Source organism: Heterocephalus glaber, unplaced genomic scaffold (assembly GCF_053883595.1).
Source record: "Heterocephalus glaber isolate CG9 unplaced genomic scaffold, H.glaber_assembly_v1.0 deba00001497, whole genome shotgun sequence".
Classification (NCBI taxonomy): domain Eukaryota; kingdom Metazoa; phylum Chordata; class Mammalia; order Rodentia; family Bathyergidae; genus Heterocephalus; species Heterocephalus glaber.
The window spans coordinates 32,587,322-32,606,641 of NW_028258320.1; the positions used below are offsets into that span (position 1 = coordinate 32,587,322).

At 31.1% G+C, this 19,320-nt stretch overlaps 1 protein-coding gene across 20 annotated transcripts in view; it reads left to right on the forward strand.

The window, feature by feature from the left end:
• The window catches only part of Pcdh15 (protocadherin related 15), a 1,622,160-nt gene that overhangs the window by 1,052,546 nt on the left and 550,294 nt on the right, over nucleotides 1–19,320 (forward strand). The window contains exon 1 of one of the 20 annotated variants that reach the window (XM_087184847.1): nucleotides 6,727–6,845. The exons of the other annotated variants lie outside the window; for them this stretch is intronic. The gene's annotated coding sequence lies outside the window, so the exon portion shown is untranslated. Of the gene's footprint in view, nucleotides 1–6,726; nucleotides 6,846–19,320 lie in introns of those variants that run through there. 20 annotated transcript variants of the gene reach the window in all.

A 19,320-nucleotide genomic window follows, 5' to 3' on the forward strand; every position in this document is an offset into this window, starting at 1 on the left:
TAGTTCAGTTTCTTAAATAGAATTAGCCTTCCTGTGTAATATGGTCAACTGTTCTCTTACTGTTCATATTTTTACCATTTTTTCTTTTCCTATTCTAGTGCGTAAACTAGTACAATGAAACTATGGTTGTCATTTTAGTTTTATCAATTTTTACTAAGGTCCTTTAAAGAATCTGCACATATTTGAGCAAGTAGTGTTTAAAACATGCCAAAAGAAAGATTCTAGTACAATTCAAACTTGTAGTAGACTCTCTAAATAACTGGCTGTAAGCATATCTCTAGTTAAAATGCTCTATTATTAATACCCTACAACTTCCACAAAAAGCATCGCTCAACTTACCACGCACTTTATGATAAGAGCAGTTGATTTTCTTTCGAATAACTCACTTTGCATAATGACTACACATACACAGACACACACACACACGTATGCATACACACACATAAGCACACACAAACTGAGATTCTATATAACATTTCTTTTCAAGTTATACCAGTAATATTGTGGAGAAATACTATTCCAGCTATTCTTATAATTGAAGCCTGCAGAGGCAACTGTTGAGCCACAAATCAGAGCCCTGTTTCAACAATGCCAGCTCAGTCAGATTCATTGTCTTCTCTCTTTTGCTCACAGTGGGTCTGTCTTTTCTGAAAGTGACTGTTGCCTCTGCATTTGAAGTACAGTGCTGGCTAAAATTTGCATTTTAGCCTAACATGCAAGAGCCTACTTTTAGGTTTGAAAGTAAAAGTAATCATATTATTCTGTCTTCAGGAAGCCTCCTGTTTTCCTTTTTCTAAACAGTTTTGTATATTGTGAGTCACCAAAAGAGATAAAAACAGGACTCTGAGTAATTTATTCCAAAGAAAGGTGTTTCTTTGCAAGTTATGTATATAAATGGTAACATTTCAAAAGCTTTTATATCTCCAAAAATTATGAAACATAGTGGTTTCTCAGGGAACATTCTCAGCTAATAATTTACTTTGCACACATGATTGCCTTTGAACTCTAATTTGCAGAGCTTCACAGTCAAACAAAGGCTAACAGACATAAATGAAAAGTCATGGCAAAGTTCAGAGGCATCATCATTGTGTGTTCTGATTTATTTTGTTAAGAGAGATGAGCTGTGCTTTTAAGAAATTAAAAATGAAAATGGTCTCAAATTTTCTCTTCAACTTTTTGTGTATATGAACAAGAACTAGCAAAAATGTGCAATCAGAAATATTCTTCACATGCATTTCTCACAGACTCGGATCCAGCAGAGATCATGTAACCCATTAGTAAGCCAGCCCTTTTATCCTTATTGTTTTAAAGACCAAATTTTTGTTTATATTTTATTTAATAGATGCATTACATGGAAGGATTGCAGTTGTGAGAGTCAAAAGGTGTAGACAAAACTAATTATGAGCTAGAAAGATGATTTTGCTAAGGCAGTAAGAAAACAGTTGAACACATTGTTAAGTGGTTACAGAAGTGAATTTTGTTATAGTTTGTGCCAGATACTCCTAGGACTTAAGTTATTTGCCAAGATTCCTGGACTTGTTTCTTGTTACACATATCTGAGCAGGGAAGATGGGTTTCTCTACCTCTAGATCTTCTTCAATTGAATGGTTTTATGTAAGTGTACAATATTGATGAGGGGATCTTGATTACAAAAACCAGAATCTATATTAACATCTTTAAGCAAGAGGAATTTATTAAGTGATGTAAAATAACTTATTGTTGAAAGGGCTGAAGAGAGAGACTATTTGAACTTTCATGCAATCCTACAATACAGATGAACTGCCATAGGAGATGCTGCCTTTGCCATGACCCAGAAGTAAGGAGCCAGAGAGTTGCTGCCAAAGTTGTAAACTGTAGAATCTCAGCACTTCTGCCCTAATTCATCCTTGTGAAAAATGGATGCTTAACACCATTTTTGTCCCTATAGTACATTCTGATCAATGTCTTATGTAAAAAGCTTCTTTTCAGTGTACTCTAAATCATGCATTCAATCCTAATTGCAATTGAGATTTTTAAGTATACTTTCTAGCATCCCAGGTTCTGCCGCTCAGGAACATAGGCAAAGAAGGTGTTTGAAGTAAATACTGTGAAAACTGATTCATAATATCTGATAGACCTGTCACATGGTAGAATGTCGTGACATGCTTAGAGGTGATGATGAAAGGATAGTCCTACTAACATGCAAGATTGTTAAAAGTTATGGTAACAGTGTTCTTGTTTGAAATTATCTTGGACTGTGTGTCATATAATAGGCAATTTTCTAACATTGATTTTTAAAACTTTGACTTTACAAAAAGGAACTATATTTGTTCTTATGGTTTGTAAGGACACTGAGTATCTGTCACTATATATTCAGACTTTATTGAATGCCCATGTCTATGATTTCTGTTTGAAAGAGGAAATTGTGCTATCATCAAATAGTAATGTTATCCTGTAAACATCATTAAAATATCTGCATGAGGTAGTTCCATACATAGAAAACAGAAGTATATATGTGTAATTTTTTTAACATAGCTAGTTACTTCCCTAAATAACTTGAAGGAATGATACTTTTCAATAGGAAATTATAATGACAGCTAATGTCCAGAAAGTTAAGTTCATGTGACTTTTTTCCTTCTTTTGCTTAGCAAAAGAAATTAAAAACTATTTTCAAGTTCAAGAAAAAAAATGAAGCAAATGGTCTTGAACCACTTGTTTCACTTACGGACACAGTGAAACTGGTAGTCCTATTTTCTTGGAGTAAAAAAAGTCACATCTAGCAGTCTTCATTGAATAAATGAAAAGCTCCAAAAATCAATATTCCAGCATAAGTACAGGACAAAAGAAGGGTTTTAAAATTTCAAACATATACAATATAAATTAAATGTCATAATAACCCATCTATGTTACCTTGATTCAAAAATGATGAAAATACTATTTTCCAAAAATACTTCCACCTATTGGGGAGTAAGTGCTGAAGTGATTATTATTTTAATCATTATTTCAGTTAAATTTACCTTCAGTGAAATATCCCAAAAGTAACAAAATTTTGACATATATTCACACATAACTACTGCCTTGATCCAAAGGTGTAAAATTTAAATTCCTCTAAAGAGTTTCCAGTTGCCCTGTGCAATCAGTGCTATACACCTCCTTCCCCAAGAAATTGGTTTCTATCACCATAGATTAATTCTGCATGTTTAAAAATTTTGTATCAGTGGAAAGGTTGTAGCTCAGTGATAGACCACTTGCCTAGCATATGTGATCTCAAGGATCACACCAAAATGAACACACACACACACACACACACACAGGCACACATAGTATTCCATCTGAATATTAATGATTCATGTGTTTTCCTACATGATGTTTCTTTCAAATCTTTTGTCCATTTAAAATTTGTCCTGAGCTATGAGACAGTTTAATGGATCTTACATGGAAATTCTTTGTTAGGTACATGTTTTGCATGTATTTTTTACAAGTTTATGGTTTACATTGAGGTATCTTTTGAAGAATGAAAATTTTAAGTTTTGTTGAAAGTCCAATTTATCAATTTTTTCTCTTATTGTTTTTTCACACTAAGTCCAGACCAAAAAAAAAAAAAAAAAATGCAGTATCGCACTGCAAAGATAATTTCCTCTTTGATTTGGCTGTTGTTGTTGTTGTTGTTGCTTTTTATTTAAGTGGCTTGAGGTTTTTCATTGTGTATAATTACTGTGAATTCTCCTTGAGTTAGTTTTTGTGTTTGTTATGAGGTGGGGATTGAGATTAAATTGTGTTTAATGTGGATGCCCAGTTTTTCAAGCATTACTTGTTGAAAAGATTTTTCTTATTCCATTAAATAATTTTGAAGTTTTGTAGAGTGCATTTGTGGATCTAGTTTTTACTCTATAGCAGTAATTGCCAAACTATGCTTGTAAGGTCTTTTTTTATGGAATGCAAACTAATCATAATTTTATGCATATTTAAAGTATTGTCAAAAAGAACAAGAGAAGAAAAGGGAGGAGGAAGTTAAAGGAGAATGAAGAGAGGGAAAAATAGCAAACACCTTTTATGTGGCCCAAAAGGCCTACCATAATTAACATCTATCCCTTTAACACATAAATATGGCAATCCTTAATGGCAGGAGAATCACTAGCTCAACACCTATTTGTGCAACTTAGTGAAACCCTGTCACAGAATAAAAATAAATTTACAAATAGAAATTAGCTCAATGAAGAGACCCTGGGTTCAATCCCTGGTACCAAACAAAAAGTCTATCTGAGATGATGAGATTTCATTTAATATATAAATAACAATTGAATTCCCTAACTTATGAACATATGTTATATCTCTATTTAGATCATTTTTACTTAATCTTAACAATGTTTTGTAGTTTATAATGTTATGATTCTGATAAACTTTTGTTAAACCCTGTTTCTAATTATTATGTGTTTCAGGTGCCATTATTTATGAATTTCTTAATGTTATAATAACTTTTGGTTTCTTCTACTCACAACTTTTTCCTTTCTTATAATTTTTAATATATTTATGTTGGGAAAATATTTTTAATATATTCTATTTGTTCTCACACTTTGATAATTAAAAATTTTTATAAAAACACAGTTGATCCATCTACAAATAAAAATATTTTTCTTTCTTGTTGTTGATGTATACTTTTTATGTCTGGTCTTATTGGAGTGGTAATGATTTCTGCAACGATGGTGAATAGAAATGATGAGGTATGATACTCTTGGATTCTTCTCGGTGTTAGACTCGTGTTTCTGATTTGTTTTATTTAACATAAGGGTGTTGGTTATTAGATTGAAGAAGTTATTTTCTACTTCTACTTTTCTGAAAAAAATTTATCATAAATAGGGATTTAAATATAGTAATTAAATTTTCTGTTATTTGAGCTATGTTTTCTCTTTTTTGCTTCATTCTTTTAATGGGGTTTGATTTATTCCGAAACAGTGAATAAACCTTGGATTCCTAGTATAAAATTTTTAGTTGTGATGGATTATCCATTTTGTATTTAATAGATTTGATTTTTAATTTATTCTAATAAATATATTGTTAAGTACTCTGGCATCTAAGTTATTGACAATGTTCATATTTGTCTTTATATGGTGTATGTTTGTCATATTTTATTCTCAAGGTTTTTTCTGCATCATAAAACAACATGACATGTGTTTCCTTCTCTAATTTTTAAGAATGTGTTTCAATTCGTTTCCTTTTTAAATATTTCATAGAATTAACTAGTAGACATCCACTCAGTGAATTTTCATTATAGAGTGACTTTAGTTAAATAACAGAAGTAATAATTTTTATTATAGATATAGAGCAATCCAGACTTTTTGTTTTAACTTTTATCTAGTTTTTTTAATTTTGTCCAAATAAAATATACTAGTGATATATATATATATATATATATATATATATATATATATATATTTGATAGTTTCTTGTTATTCTTCTGATAATTATATTGTGGCATCTCTAACAGTACTCCTTCCTTCATTCATGATATTGGTAATTTATATTTTCTTTATGTCTTGCTACTTGTTTGTCAATATTATCATTTCTAACAAGTCAAATTTGTTTGATTTTTGTCTTTATTTTTCATTTTTTCCCATTTATTTTTCTGAAAGGTATTTCTGAGTTGTCTAATGTAGTTCTTTTTTTTAAGTTGGCTAGGCATTTTTAAATATATGTGTGTGTGAATTAATTCTTAAATTTCTTCAAATCTAAGAGTTTGATTGGTTTTACTTTGAAAAGTCAAGCTTATATACTATCTTTAAGAAGGCCAGTAGAGTTTTAGAGAAGTGACCAGGGCACATACAAGTCGAAGGTTCTTTTCAGTGATTAACCCTTGTCTCCGTGGCTGAAAGGGAAGATAAAATGTTTTGTCTTTGTACAGCTACATCCTGCTTTTGAGAAAACAGAGGGAGGGCAGAGAGTTTTCCTGCATCTGTTTCTTAACTGCCTTTAGCTCATCAGTGTTTATGCCAAATACACATATTTTGAGGTGGTATATTCTGGTTTCTGATATATTTGCTGGATCAATATAATCCTTTCCTAAAAAGACTTCCCTGTCTCCTTCCTCCCACTGTTTCATATAGCATATTTACAATCAATCATATATGGAGCAGTGGTACTCTGCAAGTATTGGAATATTTATGGGACTTAGTAAATCACATGATAAGATACAGCACAATTAACTGCGTTTAAAAATGTGGAATTCCTGTATTGTTACAATATATGAAAAACATATAAGGCAGTATATTTTATATAATAATACCTTAAAATATTTGCATATGTGTGTAAAATATACACACATACTAATATAAAGTAATTGTATTCACCAAAAAATTAGAACCAGTTCCTTACTTATGTATGTTTTCTAAGAAGTCTATATATCATATAATATGATATATCATCATATTATAATAAGAATATAAATATGAACACAACTCATGTAATTTATAGAAGTAATATTCTAAGTCAAACCACTCTTAGGAGGTTCAATAAAGTCTAAAATTAATTTATAAAATTTTAAGTTTCTTTATGTTTATTTATTATGACTGTGTGCTTGCAAGCGAAATCCACTGCGAAAGTTTTTCTACTTGGTTTTAGATTTAATTACTCATATTTTTATTTTCTTACTTTTTTATCATTCTTCATCAACCTACTTTAATTTCCTTCTCTACTTTTCCTTGTTCTTTTCTTCTTTTTTTTTAATTCTTTCCCTTTCTTCTTCCATCCTCTAACAGCATTAAACCATATTTTACCAGTACAACATTAGGCAATATGAAGAGTCTAAGAGCATATTTCAGAACAGTTCTCACCATAAAAATGAGCAACCCAGAAATGGAAATATCAACAAGGTAAGATGTAATGAGCATTAAGAATTTGGTGATATTTTATTTGTGTCTTTCCTACTAATAAGAGAAGAAGTTTTTGGTCATGAATATATGACAAAAGCTTGATGATGAAAAAGTAGTTGATTGGATCTTAAATGGTGGTTAGAATAGTGTTCTCAGGCATTGTTATATGAAAGTACATTCCATTTTAAAGATAGCTTGGAGACCCTCCAGTTTCATTTGTAACATTTGAGTTGAAATTTTTGAAGAAAATAAAGCTTGAAAAATGAAGCAATATCTTTCCAAAATTTCACCTTCCTAATGTTCACTTCCAAACCCAAGTTATGTTTTGTTTTCTTTTTTGTTTAGTTATTACTGTATCAAACATTTTCTCACCTTGGCACATATGTTGTATTTCCTAAAAACTTGACGATTACATCTATGTTTCACCAGAAACTTTATAGAGAAAGAAACCTTTGATGCTCAGTGCAGTAGTTTAGATGAGAGGAATTTCAATCTCTACTATGACAACTGGAAAGATGCTTGGATTCTCCCATTCAATAAATATTTAAGTTGACTACATTTAGCTAGAAATTGCTCCGGCTTCAAAAGTTTTAGGGTGTTTAGAGCAGAGAGTTTGTCAGGAGCTTGCATTTAGTGTTGTTGATCTCAGATTTTCAATAGAGGAGCTAAAAGGATTGCAGAATATTTGAATCTAATTTCAAATTGAAATGGGACAAACATTTTAAATTATTAATTAAAATGTTCTCAGAACTAAAAATTTGCATTAAGAATTTCAATCCCATATTAATGATAGAAAGCTATTATCCACTTTCCTTCCTTAGCCAAACTCAAGCTGAATTAACCGTTTTTTCATTTTGTAACAACTCTTTTTAAAAATTTTACCAGAGAAGTGTCTTGGTATTCTGTGAATCAACATTTTATTTACACTAAAAAGCATCAGTTGGGGAGCATGTGTGACTACAGAGTGTAGAACAATAAAATTTTTCATTAGTACATATCTATAATTCATAGTGATTACTTTCTTTCTGAGTATTTGATACATGTACGTGACACATCTTAATTCAACTTACATCCCTTTTCCTTGCTCGTATCTCCCCTCATTCCATCTTCGGTTCCCTTCCCTTTTGTAAGAGATCTATCTCCCTGTTTTCTTTTATCTGCCTTTTATTTTGCTCTTTAATTTATTTATATTTTGAATTTCTTATGTGAGAAAAAAATACAGTATTTATGCTTGTGTGCCTAATTTATTTCACTTAATATTATGGTTTCAGGGTGCATCAATTTTCTTACAAATGACTCAAATTTATACTTCTGTATAATGGAAAAGTTCTCCCTTGTGTATAAAAACCACATTTTCTTATCCATTGATCTATTGATGGACATATATGACACTTATAATATCTAGCTATTATAGATTGTGCTTCAATAAACATAAGTATGTAAATATCACTGTAATAATCTTTTGTGAAGACACCTAGTAGGGGTATAGCTGGGCTGAATAGAATTTCTAATTTTAGTTTGTTGAGGAATCTCCATACTGATTTCCCATAGTTTACATTCCCATCAACAATGTAGGAGGGTTCCTTTTCCACCACAGCCTCACTAAAATTTGTATTATTTAATTTCTTGATTGCCGTTCTTTCTAGAGTAAGATGAAATCTCAGTGTTGTTTTAATTTGCATTTCTCTAAGGACAGTAATGTTGATTTTGTTTCCAAGTACCTATCAGGCATTTTTGCACTTTTCTCCAGAAATGTTTTATCATTTTGGTTGCCCATTGTTTGCTTGAGTCTTTTATTTTGGGATCTACTTTTTGGTTTAACTTCTCCATATATTCTAGATATTAATCGTCTGTCCAAAGGATAGTTGGAAAAAAATTTAACCATTTTGTATGCTGTTTTATCACTCTGTTGGTTGTTTCCTTTGCTGTGCAGAAGTTTTTAAAATTTTATACAATTCCATTAGTTGAATCTTGATTTTTTTCTTGTGAACTTGGGGTACTCTTTAGAAAGTCCTTGCCTATGCCTATGACTTCAAGAAGTTTACCTATTTTATCTTCCAGCAGTTTGTTTTTGTTGTAATATTTAGATCTTTAACTGTGATCTTAGTTTCATCAGCTGAGAGACAGATGGGCCTACCTTGAATCTTTTTTATACGTATAGCCAGTTTTCTGCTCCCCATTTGCTGAAAAAGCTATCGTTCCTTTAGCATATGTTTTTGGCCCATTCCTCAAAGATCAGGTGGCGAGGTGTGTCTGGGGTTGTTTCTGTGAACTTGATTCTGTTTCATTGATCCATATATCTGTTTTTGTGATGTTTTTAAGAAGGTGGCTTTGTAACATAACTTGAAATTGAGGACTGTGATGCCTCTTGTTTTTCTTTATAACCCAGGATATCTCTTCTGGTTGCATAATAATTTTAGAATTGTTTTTTTTTTTCCTATTCTTTGAAGAATGCCTTGGTATTTTTATTGTGATTGTATTAATTCTATATATTAGTTTTGGAAGTGTGTCTATTTTGACAAATTTTGCTTCTGCTTATCCAGGAACACAAGATGTCTTGCCATTTTGTGATGTCTTCTTTGATTTCCTTTTTCAGAATAGTGTAGTTTTTATTCCAGAGGTTTTTGCTTCTTTTGTTAGGTTCATTCCTAAGTATTTAATTTTCCTTTATACTTTTATGGGTACAGTATTTTTATAATTTCTCTCTCAGTAGATTCATTATTAGTGTACTTGAATTCAATTGATTTGTTGGGTGGTTTTGTATATTGCTATATTGCTGAATTTGGTTATTAATTGTACAAATATTTTGTTGGAATTTTTTTGGTCTTCTATGTAAAGGATCATGTCATCTGCAAATAATAATTATTTGACTACTTCCTTTCTTATACATATCCCTTTTATTCCTTCACATTTGCATGGTAGGTCTAGTTAATGTTCCAAGCCCTATATTGAACAGGAGTGGCAATAGTAGACCTCCTTGTCTTGTTCCCAATTTTAGAGGAAAGTCTTTCAGATTTTTCCCATTTAATAAGATATTGGCCATTGGTTTGTTATAAATGACTTTTATCAGATTGATATAAGGTCTCTTTCTACACCTATTTTCTTCAAATTTTTTATTATTATGAATGGATGTTGAATTTTATCAAAATCTTTTTCTGCATTTGTTGATATAATTGTGTGAATTTTCTTGCTGTATTATACTTTCCATTGTTTTGCATATGTTGAAGCATCCTTTTCCCCTGGGGATAAAACCTACTTTGTCATGTTGTATGAACCTTTGATGCTTTTCAATCTTCTGTCAATATCTTGTTGAGGATTTTTGCACCTATATTCATTAAAGGAATTGGCCTGTAGTTTTCATTTTAGCTCATTCCTTGTCTGATCTTAGAAGCAGAGTGATTCCAAGAATGAATTTGGAAGCATCCCTTTCCTTTCTATTTCATTAAAAAGTTTGAGGAATATTGACATTATAACCTACCTGAAGGTCTTATCATGAATGCATCAATCCTGGACTTTTTTTAATTGGATTATTTTTTTTGATACATCAATATCATTGTCTTTCATTGGGCTGTTCAGAGTTTTTATATATCCTTGGCTCACTTTTAGTAATTAATATGTGTCTAGGAAACTCTTCATTTCTTCAAAATTTTTCAATTTGTAGGAGTACAATTTTTCATACTATACTAGTTACTAATGATCTTCTAGATTTTGACAGTGTCTGTTATGATTTAATCTTTTACATTTCTAACTGCATTGATGTGAGTCTTTTTCTCTTTGGCTAGTTTGGCTAAGGGTTTGTCTATTTTGCTTATTCTTTCAAAGCACTAGCTCTTTGGTTCATTAATTCTTTGTATTTTTTTTATCTCATTGTTAAATTGTGCTCTGATCTTTATGATTTTTCTCCCTATACTACTAGGCTTGAGTTTAGACTACTCTTGTTTCTATAGTATCTGGAGAGGTGTTATCAGGTTATTTATTTGAGCTCACAGTTTTTCTAATGTAATCCTTGACAGAAATAAACTTTTGTCTTACAACTGTTTTCACTGATTCCTGTAGGTTCTGGTATGCTGTACCAGAATTATTATTTTATTCCAGGCATTGATTAATTTCTTCCCTGATTTTTTTCTATAACCTCCTGAGTAATTAGAAGTGTATAATTTAACATCTAGGTGTTTGTGAAATTTCTCCCATTTCTTTTGTGATTAATTTTTAGTTTCAATATGCGATGTTCTGATAGTGTACATGCTTTTGGTTTTCTGTATTTATTCAAGCAGGTTTCTGGCCTAGTATATGGTGTATTTTGAAAAAAAAAATTGTGTGTGCTGCTTAAAAGAATATAAATTCTTTTGCAGTAGGGGAGAAATCTCTGGAGATATTTATTTATTTTTGTTCATTAAGTTTATTGGTACATTTTAGGAATACAATATGATGACAGTTATCGTTGGGAATTTGGACCTTTACATGATATACCTTGGTTCTTATTTATTCCCCATTCCCTTGCCCTCCCTGCAACCTCTCCACTCCTCCATATTTACAAAGACTTTGTTTCTGTTTTTTTTTTTCCTTTTCTAATATTTATTCCTTCCCCTTCTTTCATTTCCTCTACCCTTCTCCTTTGGACCTTTTCTTGCAATTTCATATTATCTATTATACATTTTGATGCTTACTTACACTTTCAGTTTCTCACATCAGAGAAACTATTTGGGGTTTACATGTGTGTCCTATTTGTTTCACTTAAGAGTATCACCTCGATGTGCATCCATTGGGCTATAAATGTCTCTAATTTCTCATTCTTTATGGCTGAGTAGCACTCCATTTTATTAAAAAACCACATCTTCTTTATCCAGTCTCCAGCTGATGGGCAATTGGGTTGCTTCCAAGTATTAGCTATCATGAATTGTGCCTCTATGAACATGGGTGCACATATATCAGTGTGGTATGATTCTTTTAATTCTTTGGGGAAGATTCCCAGCAGGGGAATAGCTGGGTCAAATGGGACCTCTAATCCTATTTTTTGAGGTATCACCATACTGATTTTCACAGAGGTTTCACCATTATACACTATATATTAAGTCCATTTTTTCGAAGATGTGGTTCAGTTCTGATATTATTTTATTAATTTTTTTAGTTGTTCTATTTTTGAAAGCAAGGCATTGAACTCATACAACATGATTGTGTTGATGTTTATTTAATCTTTTATGTCCAATAGTGTTTGTTTTATGCATTGAGGTGCATTGATATTTGGTGCATGTATATTCACAATTGTCACCTCTTCCTGATTAATTATTTCTTTTATTAATATATACTGACCATCATTGCCTCTGCTGATCACTTTTACCTTGAGGTTGACTTTGAGAATAAAATTGTACTCATGTTTCCTTCCAGGATGCCACTGCATGAAAAATTGTACTCCATCCTTTGAGTTTTAGTCTATGAATTTATTTTCAGATTAGATGAATTTCTTGAATGTAAAACTGTTGAGTTCAAGACAGCTGTTACTAAATTTATTTTTAGATTAGATGAAATTCTTGAATGCAAAACTGTTGCATTCTAAGAGTGTTATTACTGAAACATGTTGAATTAATCCTGTCATTGTACTATTTTTTTTGTTATTGACTCATTTATTTTTCTTTTTGTTTAACTACTTGCCTTGCTTGATGTATTCATTCCTTTGACATTTTAACTTTGTTAGCTTTATTATCTCTATGTAGGATATTATTGAGTATTTTATGGAGTTCTAGTTTGGAGTTCATGAATCTCTTATGATGTTCTTTCTCATAAAGTCCTTAATTCTCCATCAATTTTGAAATATAGTTTCATATTTCATAGGATATATTAGTCTGGGTTGGAAGTTGTTTTCTTTTAGGATTTGAAACACTTCACTCCAAGATCTCTTGGTCTTTATAGTTTGTGTTGAGAAGTCTGTTATAATCCTAATGGGTTATTTTTATAAGAAGTATTTTGCTTTTCTCTGACACCTTTGAAGATTTTTGTCTCTTTTTTTTCTTATTTAAAAGATTTTTGTCTTTTTGATGGACATCTGGGATTTTGCCTGTGATGTGTGGTAAGGAACTTTTTTTTAGACAGTAAGATTTATACAAAATAGTTAAGTCCTTGGAGAAAAAAACAACATATTTTTACCCCAGTGCTGTTTACTTCTTTCCACTGGAACACATCATTCCCACTGTGTAAATAACAGTAAAATTCACAAAATGATTGTCCACAAATATTAATTGAGGATGTAAAAATTTCATTCCTTTTTTTGTGCACTTTGTCTCATTGCCACCCATCCTAATATTTACATCCAATAATACTCCTTTCCTATGAAAATAATTTAAATTTACTCATTTTAGCTCTCTCTCTTCTTCTTTCTTTCTATCTTTGAACATGTGCACGTGTGTGTGTATTTTTCTTCAATTGCATTTACACTTGTTTATATGTCATCTGAGGCATACATATCATGTTAGTGTGATATATTGGAAATAAATATTTTACATGTGGCTCTAGATTTAAGAATTGAATTGAAGGAATTTATTATCATGACATTACATGTTTGCATTATAGGATGAGTATTCTAGCTTGAAAATAAAGAAACAGAGGTACGGGAATGGAATGGAGTGGAATGAAGTGGAATGGAAAAAATGTATAGCATAGAGATATCTAGTGATAAACCCCAAGATTGCAAAGGTAATGATGTCCATACATATTTCAACTGTTAGTAGAAGACAAGAGATAAGGAAAATATATAAACTTTAGTAGTATTATGGGAGTAATTTTCACTGAGTAGGCTCAAAGCCAATGAAATAAAGTACTTCACATGTAGAAGTAATTTTCAATATTTGTTATGTGGTCTCCTCGTCCTTTGGTATTCTGAAATCATTTTTTAAACATGATATGCTTAGCCCGAGGGTCAGGAACATAAATTATTTATAGCATGAATAGCTGTGAATAATATTTTTTTATTAATAATTCCTGAATACTCTGTTCATCCTGTAAATAATGCCAATAAAAGTGACAATATGGTTTTTGTGTCTACTTCCCTCATTCATCTGATTCATTTTTATCCCTCATGTATCACTAATGGAACATATAGCATTATGTAAAATAAATTTGAAATAGATTTTTTTTACTGCATATCCTTACAAATATCCAATTGACACTTGCTGTATATTCCAAAAGTTATTTCTATTAGTTATTTCTTAAATGTTAATATAAATACATAAGTTACAATGAGACTGTCATACAAAAAATATAAAAATATCAGGTGGAACAACCCAGCTCAATAAAAACTACATGTCTCAACTATTGTTAAGACCTCCTCCCTTCGACTCTTATCTCCACTAATTAATATCACATCTTTGTGATTACTTGTTTCCTGAGCATGTCATCTTTGTTACCTTATTACATTTTTATTATGTGTTTGTGATGTATAATAAATATATTTATTTTGGTGTATTGATATATATGTATATATATATTTTATATATATATTATATATATTTTATATATATATATTATATATATATTATATATATATATTATATATATATATATTGCAACTTTATCCTTTTTATTTCTCCTTCCTCCTTCCTATGGCCCTCATCCCAGATCCCTTTTACATTTCCACAATGTATGGCTCTTTTTTCCCTGTCCCTTTTCTTCTATTTTGCCTTGAATTATTTATCATCTTGGTTTCTCATATAAGAGAAATCATATAATATTTAACCTGTGTTAGATTTATTTCAGTTAATATTATGAACTCAATTTATATCCATTTTCCTACAAATGACTTAAATTTATCTTTCTTTATGGATGTTTTATATTTTTTCTTTGTTCATCCCTCTGTTAATGGTCATATAAGCCATTACCAAAATTTAGCTATTATGATTGTCCTATGTCCTATGTATAAACATAAGTATCCTGTATCATTCTAATATGATGTCTTTATACCTTTTGTGAAAATTGGGAAAAGGTATACCTGGGTCAAATGGTGTTGCCTATTTTTAAAGACAAATATCTTCAAAGGAGGAAACTTGAGCTTTATATTGAAGCTGCAGCAACATGAAAAGGAACTGACTCTTGGAAATCAAGATCACAATTCTGTGATACAACACTGTTTGCTAAATGCTGTTTCGGATACCCAGATTACTCCATTAATGTTGAATTATACTTTATAAAATGGCTAATCCTGGATAACTATAAAAAATTGATCAGGATTAAATATTTACTTGTTAAATTTTGATTGTTAAATTTTACATTCGAGCCAGAAATATTTGTGTGTTTATGTGTATATAACTGTGTTTCTAATAATGCATGTGAGTATGTATCTGCACGTGGTCATATTTTTCAACATGCAGGGAGAATATTTTCCTACCTATGTGCATGCAAACACATAAGCATACTCATATATATGACCTTTGATATAGATATGTAAGAATATTTCTTCATTCTGAAAGTAGACAAAAGTTTGTTGTGTCAAATTGTTGGGTAATATTATTGAGAAGTTATTTTTTGTAGTTATAATTTTCCTTTTGTAAAAGACTAATTTCATATTGGATGTCATAATCATAAGTACAACAAAAATATGAAGATATGCATATGCCTAATTGAATATATGTATTTATATCACATTTAATAGGATGATATTTATACTACAAAATATTATGAATAGCACACATTAAACTGAAGTGAAAGAAGAAATTAAATATAGGTAACATGTTGTAACATGTCTTGCTAAATTTCATGTTGTGATGAGAATTCACCCATTAGTAATGAGAAATGATTGTAAATCATTTTTTTTTCTTTTTGGTATGCTTCTAAATTTAAGCTTCATGTAACAACCAGATGAGAGAGAGAGAGAGAAAGACACACAGAGAGAGAGAGAGAAAATATCAACCAAAAATTTCAAAATTTCCATAAGTTTAAAGTCTTTGTTAAGAAACCTATAATTCCTCTTCAGAACTATACAGAAATTAATCAAGGAAATATTTACTGGAGGAAAGGATTGTTCAAAGAAGAAAAAAATATAAATAATGATGTTGTATATTTTATGGGAGATAATTAAATAGTGTATTTAGGGATGGCCTCATTGAGAAAATGATTTGAGTACAAACCAGAAGATATTAAAGAATAGAAAGTTCTCAGTTTGTGTGCAAGTTGAGTGGGTAAGATATGAAAGTAATTGTTGTGTTGAAGAAATTGCTATTGTCTAGTAAGTAAAAAGACCAAATAATTTCAGGCATTTTGGAATAATATATGATTCTAGATTTTTTTCTGAGTGCTTAGGAGTCATTAGAAGCTTTTGAGATGACTTATTCTTTACAAAGTAAAATTTAAGCAGTTATGTTGAAAATAGACTAAGACTGAGTAAGGTCTAAACCAGAAAGACCATTTGGGAATCTATTGCAAAATCCAGGCAAATAATAATATCAACCCAGAACAAGTTATGAACCATAAAGATAGTAAATAAAAATCAATTTGTGATATATACTCTATAAGATGACAGTTCTCACATAGACTAGATATTGGGATTGAAAGAAAAGTGGGTCACTAATGAATCATAAAATGTCTTCTTAGAAAATTGGGAACAATGGAGATTTATTTAACTGATGTGAGGAACAACAACATCAGGGAGACTTATAGAAGTTAATGGAAAGATTGAGAGCTCAGATGTCAAGTTGAATTGCTTATTAGAATTTTGGGTGGCAATGTGAAGACAGGATGTGAGGTTTTTATCTAGGATGAAAGTCTGGAAGGGAGATTTAAATTTATGAGTCATAATTCAAGGGTACAGATGAGATTCAGTAAGTCAATCAAAAGAAAAAATGACATATAAAAATGAAGTTATTGAAACAAGGATTTACAAGCAGAAGAGATCAAAGGAGAGCGTACAGTGAAGTAGAAAAAAACCAGGAGTGTAGGGGTGTGTATGGTGTTGTGAAAGGAGAATGAATAAAGGTATAAGAAGAAAATGATTAACTCTATGAAATGTTGCTAAGTCAAGTAACATGAAAATTAAGAACTGACTATAGAACTGAACGTCATGGACATGATTAGTTACCTAGATTTTTAGTGGGATGCTGAAATGAGAGGGATATGTTCAAATGTCTGTGTGACAATGAAGACAGTATGAGCAATTTTTTATGAGTTTTTCTGTGAAGGGAAAAATTTTAATAATAATCACCATCATGACATTAATCATCTTCTTTTAAGTAGGTTTTCATTAAATTAATGGTCTTTTTCATCAGCTTTATAAAGCAAGAGACCTTTCCTGTATCACACAATAGTGTTGTATAGGGATTAGTTGCAAAATGAAAGAAAAAAATTCCTTATGTAGAGAGCTTCCCACATATAACCTGCCCAACTAGTTTGGTCCAAAGTATATTATCTGAGCTTATTCATCATAAAGACCCAGGCTACACACTTTTGAGTCCATTTTTCTTACTTTTGGAATAGTTCTAGCAGTTTCTACAGCTAATAATTCTCAGTGTAATTCATAGGTGACCAAAGAGACTATCTTAGCAGTAGCCATGAGTAGTTATTTCATTTTTTAAAAATTGGATGGCAGTGATGTTAGATGAAATGAATATTTTCATAAAATAATGTAGTGAGGTATTTTATACTTGTAGCACACTGGAAAAGAGTATTGTAGAATTATGAAGTGTTATAGAATATGCCAATATACCAATATGTTTTAAAGATGTGAATCTAGTCTTATTCACAGTATAAGCTTGTTAATTATAGAAACTAGTAAGCTTGTTTTTATTATCAAGCTATGTTCTAAAAATGTATGTGAAGTTGTGATAGAGAGTAAAGAGAATAAGGGACACAGATTATTCACATTATAATGCAAATTGGATGACAAGCCAATTTTATACAGACACATAAAGGAAACTAAATAATGTCAAATGCCACAATATTGGCCTGCTTCATGATATGGCCCTTGTTAACTACATTGTCATGCTTCATACTATATGGCTTCTATTGTCCTAAACTAATCAGTCCTGTTTTCTTTCACTATTTTTACCTCTTTGTCACCCAAAACCATGTTCTAAAATTAATTGTGTTGGGTTCTATTAACAAGAAAAAAGGAAAAGACTGCCTTGAGATGAGATAGAGCGTTGTGCTGCCTTTTTCCTTTCTCATCCAATCTCAACCAGCCTAGTGCTGTATGAAAGACCTTAAGCCTTTCTGTTAGCCTCCACCAATGAGCAAGTATAGGAAGATAAAGAAAATAAAGGGAGTAAGCAGCAGTTATGTATTGCCTTGGCTCTTATCCATTGGTTTTCTCTAGCCTGGCTATCACCAACTATAAATGTAGCTTTTGTTGTATCATATTCCTTTGGCTTCTGTTCTGTTTATTGTCATTTTTTTCCATGAGGCATCTTTATTTTAAGCTCCCCCTTTTTTGTGTGTATGACATTGCTCCTTATAGTTTCCATATAACCTACCCACATTTCTCTTAAGCACTCTTTTATTATAACCTACCCACACTGAGTTAGCCTAAATGGAGAGTGACAATTTCTTGTTGCCATACTACCTAATACTGTAATTGGTGTTTGACTTGTCTCCAAGAAAAAAAAAAAAAAAAAACCTCATAATGAGACTTTTGGATTGCATTGGGCATATATTTGAGAAGTCAGAGATAGCTTCCCTTGCTGAAAACAGGTAATCCAAATGGCATATACTTAATACATGCCATGCATAATATTACAATTTCTCACATTAGTGCCTGTGGTCCATGAGATGAAGTGCAGGTGGTGAATATTGGACCATCAGTTGGCTGAAGTATTTAATCACTGTGGCAACAGTAGTAATTATGATTATATTTGGTTTCTCCAATGGTGCTGGAAAATGTACATAGGAAATGGTAAAATTAACAGCTACAGAATATAATAATAATATACATGGAGAACCCCAAGTTCTCCATGGCACATCTTTTTGTAATGGTAAATATTTCAGACATGAAAGATCACATGAATTTTCATCACATGTTGGTCTCTTAAGCCAAAGAAGTGGCACTGAAATGTAGTACTGGGAAATAAAGAAATATTAAGATGTGAGACAGGAAAATAGGGAGGTTGAGAGCATGAACCTCTGGGTCCATTAAAAGTATGCATTTCCTCTTTCTCTAATCTCTAAAAAATAAGCCTCCTCTTAATAGCTTTATACTAATGGTATGTGAACAATTTCCTTGCAAGCTGATGACGATTCTTCTTGGACCCAATTTCACCATCCTTCATTGCCTCTAGGCCCATAAGAAATGTGAGCCCCAAGCCTAGATGAAAAGACAAGATCTTAAATATAAGATTAAATATAGAGATTAAATATTAAATATAAGATCCAATTCAAAGCATAGTAGACTGTATACAAGTATAAGTGTGGGCTTTTGTCAAACTTTTAGCACAGAGCTAGAGAGCATGTATGGTAGTAAATACTTAGTAAATACTAAAAGAAATAAACCCAATAGAAAATG